This window comes from Petaurus breviceps, unplaced genomic scaffold (assembly GCF_028583685.1).
Source record: "Petaurus breviceps papuanus isolate PSGF00001 unplaced genomic scaffold, PetGlider_PUasm1.0 185, whole genome shotgun sequence".
Taxonomy (NCBI): Eukaryota; Metazoa; Chordata; class Mammalia; order Diprotodontia; family Petauridae; genus Petaurus; species Petaurus breviceps.
This window is the reverse complement of record NW_027185797.1, coordinates 8,925,101-8,935,659: the sequence shown is the minus strand read 5'-3', so window position 1 is coordinate 8,935,659 and position 10,559 is coordinate 8,925,101.

Genomic DNA, 10,559 nt, shown 5'->3' with positions numbered 1-10,559 from the left:
GGCAAGTCACTTAACCCTGCTTACCTCAGTTTCCTCATCTGTAAAAGGAGAAGAAAGGGCAAACCACTCCAGTATCTCTGTTAAGAAGGAGAATTGGATAGGACTAAACAATAGCAATTAGGTTAAATGCTTCTTTTGTAATCAAAAGAAATTCCAGTAGTATTCTGTGTTCTCTGTATCGCTCAGTAACTGTATGAGTGTGATGATGTGGGTTTTCCAAGTGACCTCCTCCTCATATCTAGAAACATGGCATCTGGAGCTTTCTCATAAAGACCTTATTGAGATGAGAAAATAGGGACATTAACTGCTGAAATCTCAGTTCTTTTTGTTAGTAAAAATACCACCTGTGATCTTTTCGGGCCTTTAGGAATTTTCTCTTTAAGTTAGCTCAAAAATCAAAGCCTTAATACTTTTATAATTGTACTGCCTCTGGCATTGATTTACTCTGTGGGTATCTGGTTACATTCAGACGCTCCTTCACACTCTTCTTCTTGAGTGACACTGACATTCTCATAAAGCACAGTAAATACTGAGGTGCTAGGGCAGGGATGGGGAACCTATGGCCTTGAGGCCATATGAGGCCTTCTAGAACCTTAAGAAAGGCCACATTTAAGGATCTAGAAGGCCACATATGGCCTCAAGGCCACAGGTTCCCTACCCCTGTGCTAGAGTCTCACTATGGTGGCTTCACCATTACCAAGGATGAGAATAGATGATGGAAATGCTGGCGCACCATTCTCATTTTGCTACTATTTGTTGCCCTAAAAATCTCATCAATGGATGACTCATATACCATATGATATATGATGGATCATGTAAATACGCTGATCATATGTGGCTCGTTCTTGGAACTCTCCAGCTGATCTGGCACGTCAAGTTTTTTATAGATTCCTTTCCCCTTGGACAGCTTTTCACTGGCATGTAGAGATGCTACTTGAAATCTTCTTTATCTTTTCTCACGCTGTTTGCAGATAAGCTTGTATTCTAAATCTATTTCTCCGCTTGCCAAGGGGATCAAGTGTTCACTAGCTGAGGCGGTTTCTGGGCTCTTTCAGCTTCCTTGCTACTGACACCATTTTACGCTGTTTAAACATCTCCATGAAACGCTAATGTATGGAATCAATGCCTTTGCTTGTACTTATTTCCCATTTTTCAGAGTTAAAAGCCTGTGAAAATTGGCGAGGTTGAAACTGTTATACTGCATGAAGCATCTTCTTCCTATCTCTAACCTTTCTTCTGATTTTGTATTGATTTCTACCTTTGCGCTAACCAGTCATGGATCTGACTGCAGAGACAGCTGATTTGGAAATGACTCCCATATTGGTAACCAGTCTGTCTGTTAAGGAGGGGAAGAGAATAGAGATTTATTGAATGCATACTATGTGCTAGACACTGTATAAGCACTTTATGAATGTTATCTTATTTGATCCTCGTAATAACCCTGGCAGGTAGGTGCCATTGGGGAAACTGAGGCAGACAGAGGTTAAGTGTCAGAGCCACACAACTAGTAAAGGTCATATTTTAACTCAGGTCTTTCTGACTTCAGGCTCAGATTCTATCTACTGTACCACCTAGCTATTAAAATAGTAAATTTTGCTTTTATGATGCTATTTGGTGCTTGACTTCTAATTTTCTTCTTGAAAAAAGTATTCATATGTAGGCATTAAAAGAAGGCCTCTTCCTTTTTTATCCTGAACGATATTTTCCAATATACTTTCATCATTCTCACCAGTGCCTGCCTTTACCTTAAAGTCACAAAATAAATTGTTAAAGTATATAGTAAAGCACATCTTGACTTTGTCTGGATCTTGTCAAGCTTGTCAGTAAATCAATAGTCACTCACAAATATTTATTAAGCAATTACTATGTGCTAAGTACTGGATAGACAAAGAAAGGGAAAAAATCCAGTCCCTCCCTCCAAAGAGCTTACGTTCATCATGACAGATAGTGAGGGGTAGGCTAAACTACTTTCATGGTGGTCCCCTTCCCAATGGTCATCATGTGCATTTTTTAAGATCAAGCATGCCAGGAACCGATGTTTCCAATTGTCCTTAGGTACAGGATAAGACTAATTCTGACAACTCGTTCATTTGCCTCAAAGATAACCACTGACCCATCTTTCTATTTAGCTACAATTTTTTTATGGAATATGAACCTTACTTCAACAACAAAGAGGGCTAGAATTAGCAGGAGATAAATATAAATACGGAAAACCAACCCTCTGTCTGAATGTTAGGAATTTTCCTGATTGGGGCCTCGGAGCAATTGTGATAACTTTTTATTTCATTTAAACTCCCTAAAAGCAGCAGAGGAGAGAACCACCTATGCCTGAGAGGTCATCATATTGCCCTCAGGTTTAAATGAGCTCATTATTGTGATTTAGAGTGAAAATTCCAGTAGAGACCTAGTCCAGGTCTTCTATGAGCACAAGGTCTCACAGTTGAACTGATGTTCATGGATGGCCTAAAAACTGTGTGATTCCTCATGTTTTCTGTCTTTTATATATTCCTTTGACACAATTTACATACATACGTGCATGCTGTATCCCCTAACAGAGGGAAAGCTCCTTGTATTTCTTGTCTCTGTATTCCCAGCACCCAACACTCTGCCTGGCACATAGGAGACACTTAGATGCTTTCTGATTAATTGATTGAGGTTAATGGGACCACAGGGTTTTTCCATGTTGGTGGAGTTTGTGGTCCCTTCTGATACTCTTAATAAGCCCAGTGTTCCTTCCAGGTCACCATGAGTTTTTCAAGTTTTCAAAGTTTTTCAAGTAAAACTTTGGTGGTGGCTATGAATATAAAGGAGGTCTCATTAGTAATTAAGTATGTTTACATTTTGTGCTACTTTATTTAAAAAAAAAAAAAAAACAAAGAACTCAAAATCTTGTGGAAATGAATGTTGAAAACTAAAAGTAAACAAATACAAGAATTAAAAAAATAAAACACATAAGTACGTCCAGTAAAATTCCCCCTCCATCTGTAGCCTTGGATCTACCTCTAAATGTTCATTATTGGGGAGAGTCTTATTCTAATAGAGGAATCAGAAAAACAAATGATGGGAGTTGTTGAAAGAGGATGCAATCATTTTTTGTATCTCTTCATGGGAAATGTAATGGATCTTATTATTTACATTCAAACCTAGATATAAGGGAAGCTTAAATCCTTTTCCTTTGTTGCAATTTGCAAAAGTCAATAACTAAGATAAGGAGAAACAGAAATCTTTGCTCTTTGGGCAGTCTCTTGACAACTGAAAATTAGCCAGGGGTTATTCTTAGAGGAAGTTTTCTGTTGTTACTTTAGTATTGAACAATGAACAAAGTTTGAGCACCCTTAGACCTCTGGAAACAAATTACAAATTACACTGAATTTCTGGTTTCCCTTCCACACCCTCAGGAGGACTACACAGCCAGTTAAAACTAGACCCCAAAGCATTTTAGAGAAGGAAGATGCTAGGAGCCAGTGATTCCTACCAAATATAAACCAATCGATTAAACAGCAAGTATTTATTAAGGACCTACTATGTGTTGGGTGCTTTTCTAGGCAGTGGGAAGATAAAGATATAAATGGAATTGTCTGGTTCTCAAGGAGCTGATATTCTAACTAAAGTGACAACAAGTGTGGGGCTTTTGAGGGCATTGGCATCTGGAAAGGCAATCTTTCTCCCTTCCAAGATCACTCCCTCCCCATATCAGTACCCCAGTGGGGAAGGTATATGCCTCCTGCCTCACCTGGACTAGATACATCTCTCCCACCTCAGGATCTAATCAGTGTCAAGCCTCTGTCCTAGGGTCCCCTTTCCCAGTCCATACAGCTGGACCAAACGCAAGTGGATCTGGGTCACATGGAATGACTAAGATTATTAACAGTAACTACACAAGCCAATTTCAGGATTTCCCAGGGTCTCCCTTCCCCACTCCCATGAAATCTGCATTGGCCTCAGGTGCTGAAATTCCCAGGGGCACAAATGTCTAGCGCTCTGATGTCTCCATGTTTGGGGGCTACTAAGAAGTATCTTGGTCCTTTAAGTGGAGATAATTTTTCCCCTTTTTTCATTGATTCCACAATAATTTAGAAATTAATTATAGAATCTGACAGCACATATAAGGGGAAAGGGTGAGGATCGGGTTGCCAGCTGTGTTTTAAAAGTGTGTCCTGAAGCTTCAGGACATTGTTTACATCATCCCCAGAGAAAGAACTTCAGATAAGCATAGAATGGGGAAATGGAATTAAAAACAATTTTCAAGACATTCAAAGCAGCAGAGTACGTTTTCAATCTGACTGTGACAGCCTCTGTTATCCTTTGCCTCAGTCTATGGGGGACAGAATGAGATCTTTGCATTAGTATCCCACCTGTAAACGTCCCATAAAGTCCTAAATTTGTCTGCTACACTGTAATTAATTGAAGAAAATAATCTTGTCTTCACACCCCCTGGAAACCTTCTCTGTTATTTGTTTTTTCTTTAATTGTCAATAGTCAGAAGCCAGCATAATGTGAACCACAGTGGGGAAGTCGAGGCCAGGGGCATCAGTAACAGCTTAAAAGCCATGTTTGCCTTCAGCCATCTTGACTGGACCTTGGCACTTTAAAGAACATACATTGTAAGATGGACTTCTTTACATTCACACCAACTCTTCTCAATGATCTTAAAGGACCATTTTCAATGTGTTTCCTGTTGTTTTTAAAGAATTCTCTTCTGTGAAGGAGAGTCAGGGCAGATCAAGACAAATAAAAAGCGACTCATTTCACCCATTCAAGGTCTTCAAACCTAATCTCATTCCCAAATAAGGGACAACCTCTCTTTCTCTAATAAGGTTCCAGCTTGCAATAACAACAAAGAAAAGTGGGAAACGGTACACATTTTTATTCTATGCAGAATATACAGGAAGGAAGGAAGGAAGGAAGGAAGGAGGGAGAGAGGGAGGGAGGGAGGGAGGGAGGGAGGGAGGAAGGAAGGAAACAAGCATTTACTAAGAACCTATGATGTTCCAAGCTAAACCCTTTATAAATATTAGTTTATTTGATCTTCACAACAACCCTAGGAGGTAGATGCTATTACAATCTCTATTTTACAGTTAGGGAAACTAAGGCATCCAGAGATTAAGTGACTTGGCCACAGTCATACAGCTAGTAAGTGTATGTGGCCAAATCTGAACTCAGGTCCTGAGTTTCTGACTCCAGGTTCAACAATCTATCCACTTTGCCACTGCCTATTGAAATAAACAAAGTGCGGGGCGGCCAGGTAGCACAGCAGGTAAGAGCACCAGCTCCAGTGTTGGGATGACCTGGATCAAATCTGGGCTCAGATACTCAGCACCACACCCAGAAACACCTGGCTGTGTAACCTTGAGCAAGTTACTTAACCCCGATTGCTTAAAAATTAAAAAAAAAGAAATAAAGTGCACCTAATTTGACAAAACGACACTTTCCTGAATCTAATTCTCTTAAGTAGTTCTGAGTATCTGACTTACTAGGAGAACAATGCAGTAGTGGGAAAATCACTGGATCCAGAAAGAAAAGAGTCAGGTTTGGCTCCAAACTCTGTTACCTCCGCCCCGTGTGACCTTAGACAAGTCACTTGCCCACTGGCCTGTACAATGAAAGTACTAGTGCTCCTGGAGAAAAAGGGGCTGTTTTTACCTTTCCTTGTATCCTGAGTACTTAAGCATAAGCCCAGCACATAGTAGGCACTTTACAAATGCTCGTTAACTAACTGACCTAGATCCTATAATTCCATGATCTTACGGAAGCAGTTGTGTCCAGTGCATTTGGGGCAGCAAATTTCCTCCTTTTCCAGACCCACTTCAATGACATCAAAACCCTGAAATGATTCTTTTTCTGATCTTTGTAAATGAGATGGTGGCTATTAGAAAAAATCTTAAAATCCTTGTTAAACTCTCAGAGTCACTATTGTACCCCTGGTGATATCAGAAGTATCACTGCTTTTTGTAGTTAAGGACATGCTAATGTAGTTAGATTAAGTGACCTGCTCATTATGATAGGCATCTGATGCACAATCTGTGGAACAGATTTATAGCACCTTAGGCCAAGATCATGCCAGGGGCTAAAGGGGCTTTATTCCTACAAACCAGGAGATGAAAAAGTCCATTAATCAGAGAGAAAACAATCTCAGCACTGTGTTTCCCAGAAGGCCGTGTGTGAGCCCACAATCTTGCAACATCCCCCAGTGTGCAGAGCTTAAGAGGAGACTAAGAGACCCTTGTGAGAAAGCAAGGAGAATGAGAAGGTGCCCACAGGCTAGGGGTGAAGGATGGATGTTGGGATGATCTGAGGAGATGGACGGGAGGTGTTCAGTCAGGGGGTGCCACTACTCGTTAGACTATGTATGCCAGAAGGCTGCACAGAGAAATGTCAGTGCCTACTAGACTATGAAGCCCAGACTGTTACGAGTTTGATTGATTATGGCTAGGCTGTGGATACAGCAGGGATTCCTCTGGGAACGGACCAGCAGCATTCCCTAGAAACAACTGGAAGGGCAGCTTTGTGGTAAGAGTGCCAGGAATTGCTATTGAATTCCATACAGTCTTTAAAAAGAGTGGAATCTTTACCACAGCTCGTACTCACACTGACAAATAGGGTCCCCTGAAGCAATAACAACTTTTGCTCCCCACTCAGGATCCGAGGGATGTCTCTGATGGGGAGTGGGGTTTCCTCTGATGCTCTCATCTTGAGCCCCCATTCCAGTGTGTTCCCAATATCAATTGCTAGTAATTATTTTTGCTGTTGTTCACTTGTTTTCAGTTGTGTCTGACTCTTCGTGACCCCATTTGAGGTTTTCTTGGCAGATATACTGGAATGGTTTGCCATTTCGTTCTACAGCTCATTTGACAGATGAGGAAACTGAGGTCAATAGGGTTAAGTGACTTTCCCAGGGTCACACAGCTAGTAAGTGTCTGAGGTCAGATTTGAACTCAGGAAGATGTCTTCTTCACTCCAGGCCTGGTACTCTATCCACACCACCACCTAGTGGCCCTCAGTTAGAGTTAACATCTCCTTTTTCATCATTGGTAATCCTCCAGTGATTAGCACTCCCTGTGCAATTAACATCAATGAATGTTTACAAAGGGATGTTTACTGAGAACAGAAGTGCAGATCTATCCCTCCCAACTGGAGATCCACATTCCTCTCTATTGCTTCCCTCCCAGGGAAGAAGGGACTTTCAAGCACTTGCTATGGGACATTTGCCCCATGCCCCACTAAATGTATCCCAGCACAGCTGATGGCTGAAGTTTCTCCAGAAAAGCATCTCATGGGGCGGCTAGGTGGTGAAGTGAGTAGAACACCATCCCTGGAGTCAGAGGCCCCGAGTTCAAATCTGGCCTCAGACACTTAACACAAAAAACTAGCTGTGTGACCTTGGGCAAGTCACTTAACCCCAATTGCCCTGCCTCTTCCCTCCAAAAAAGCAAAAAACAAAAAGCATCTCGGCTGTTGCTTCTGATTCACTGCTGGGCTGGGTCTCACTCTTCAGGGCAGACCCCAAACTCTGATGTGGACTCCTATTTTTGTTCCTTCAACCTTTCAAAGCTCACAAGGTCACAGGGAAAGGGAAGGGAATAAACATGTATGTAGTACCTGCTATCTGCCAGGAAATGGGTTAAGTGCTTTTTACAAATACTGTCTCATTTGATCCTCACTGACAGAAGAAAGTGAGGCAGAGTTTAACTGACTTTCCCTAGGTCACACATATGGTAAGTGCATGTAGATATGTGTACATGCAAACACATATATGTGTATGTCTATACATATAAATCCACTGTACATGTATTAGTTATCATAATCCTCATCCCTACCATTTTTGTTATTTTTGTCTAGGTTTGTAATTCCACTGTCAAAGGAAATCTCCCAGTATTGAAACTACCATCCACTACCCCTCTCTCTTCTCCTCTCAGCCCCAAACTATGCAGATGGGAAACCTGTCTGCAGCTTTTAGTCTTCTGGTATAGAAGGGACACTGAGAGGTTAAATCACTTGCCTACATTCATATAGTTATATAGAACCCCACCTACCCACCCAAGACCATGGACTCATAGGACCAGATCTAATCCTAGGGACCTATTCCCAAAACAGTCAGCTTCTCTCTCTGCCCGTTATACCTCAACCTGGACCTAATTCCAAGACATTTCCAACTATATTTTAGTTACAGTTGTATTTAGGTTTCCATAGTTTGGGGAAAAGAGGATCTCTAGTTCCCATATAAGCACTCAAGGTAACAACAGGAGTTAAAGAGAATTGGTTATGGAACAGCCTTTATTCTACCCCACAGAAGAGATGGGAGATGCAAATGACCCATAGGAGACCCTAAACAGATGCAGAAAAACACAAAAGGCCCTCAAAGGACTCACAGGAGCTCATCACTAGATGCAGAAAACACACAAAGCATTCAAATAGCCCATCAACTCCCCCTGGAAGACAATTACATTTGGAAGCTAATGAACAAGCAATACCCTTCCCATATGACCTACATTATCTGAATCACCCCCTGTAATGGTAGGATGTAGCATGTTCAGGTCCCTTGCTTCCCCAAGTCAGGGGTTTCCTTTCATGCTCCTCTGGGCCATAAGACTCTTCCTTCTCCAAGAGGCAAAAATGCTCAGAAAATCCTCTTCCTTTTCCAGAACCCTGGATCCCTAGATTCTTAAACTAGGGAATTTTTTAACTTGAGGTCACCCACAAGGAAATCTCCAAAGCTAATGCTTCCAAGGAAATCTTTTTTTTTTTTTTTTTAGGGGCAATTGGGATTATGTGACTTGGACAAGGTCACAAAGCTAGCAAGTGTAAAGTGTCTGAGGCTGGATCTTAACTCAGGTCCTCCTGATTCCAGGGTCGGTGCTCTATTCACTGTGCCACCTAGCTGCCCCTTCAAGGAAATCTTCTGTCTTTGATTAGAAGGTTAGATTCAAGCTGGGACCATACTTCCTAAGAAATCAGGGTCAGGGACATTGCCCACACACTGTCTTCTTGGGCCAAGTGAATACATATTTGTCTGCTTCTCCTATATGCTCCTGAAGAAAATCCATCATTACACTAGATGCTGCCACTTGAGGGAAGGGGCAGTTTCACTGTTGTCTATTCACAGACTTGGAGCCCTGGTTGAGAACCCCTTGCCTATATGATATGGGGCTAAGGGAGGAAGGTAGGACTCACTGGAATGTGAGAAGTTGCCTTTTTACCAACCCTAAATTAATTTTCTGCCAAAGGGGAATTCAAGCCCTTAGATATACACAAATAGGCTAAAGCAGAGGTATTAACTAATTTAAATTTAAATAATTAAATTATTTTATGGGAGAAAAAATAATTTACTAGGTTTAATACTATGTAGGAGTACGGAGGTAGATATAATGGAAAGTGACTAGAAGTGGGAGTCCAGAGAACTGGGGTCTAATACTGGCTCTGCTACTTTATTGCTGTGTGATCCTAAGCAAATCACTTTCCCTTTGAGGGCATTACTTTTCTTATCTATAAAATGGGCACAATGACTCAGAGCTTCTTAAACTGTGGGTCGTGATCCTATAGGGGGTTACAAACAATCTGGCAATAGTAAAAGGTTTCTGAATGCACAATGACCAAAAATCAATTAAAAATCAAACATATAACGAATCCGAGGTATTTCTGGCAGGGCTTACCTGTGTTGCATCAAGAAACTTCACTGTAGGGGCAGCTAGGTGGAGCAGTGAATAGAGCACCAGCCCTGGAGTCAGGAGGACCTGAGTTCAAATCCGGCCTCAGACACTTGACACACTAGTCGTGTGACTTTGGGCAAGTCACATAACCCCAATTGCCCTCCAAAAAAAAAAAAAACTTCATTGTAGCCTTGGTTCTGAACACAAAGCCTAAGCACTTTGTACTGCACATGCCTTCAGGTCACATGACGCCAAAGAATGGGTCACAAGTGGAAAAAGTTTAAGACACCTGGACTAGATGACATCTGAGAACCCTTCCAGTGTTAAGACTCCACAGAAGGAAATGAATGTATACTTCAAGAATCAGAGAAAACTTCATGGAAGGCATAGATAGTACTTGGGTAAGGCACTAAGGTATGTGAAGGACTCCTACTGGTAGAAAGAGGGCATTAAAGAAAGGGAATAAGGTGAATAAAGGAATGAAGGCATAAAGGTACAGGTAGAAATGAATATAGTGTGTTCATGGGACAATAGAGAAGAGGAGATCTGGGAGCCAGGGGAAATAAGGATGTTCATGTATTTCTTCCCCATTCATCTCCATCTGTTGAAATGGTTCCTTCCCTGGGCTTCCAGACTCAAACCAGTTTCCTATTCTTCTGTGAAGTATTCCCTTATCTCTTCCTGTGAAATTGAGCTTTCCCTCCTCATATACCTGTAATGGAAATGTAAATTTTTAAGATCTTCCCTGCCCCTAGGCTAAAGTGCACCTGGAGCCTAGGGTGGAAGGCTTGTTTTTCAGTAGATACTTTTTGATTGGCCAGTGAGTCAGTAAGGTTGTTACATTCTCTGAGCCAGAAGGCTATATAAGCTCTGATGTGTAGCTTTGTTTTGGGGCTCACTTTGAGAAGTGTT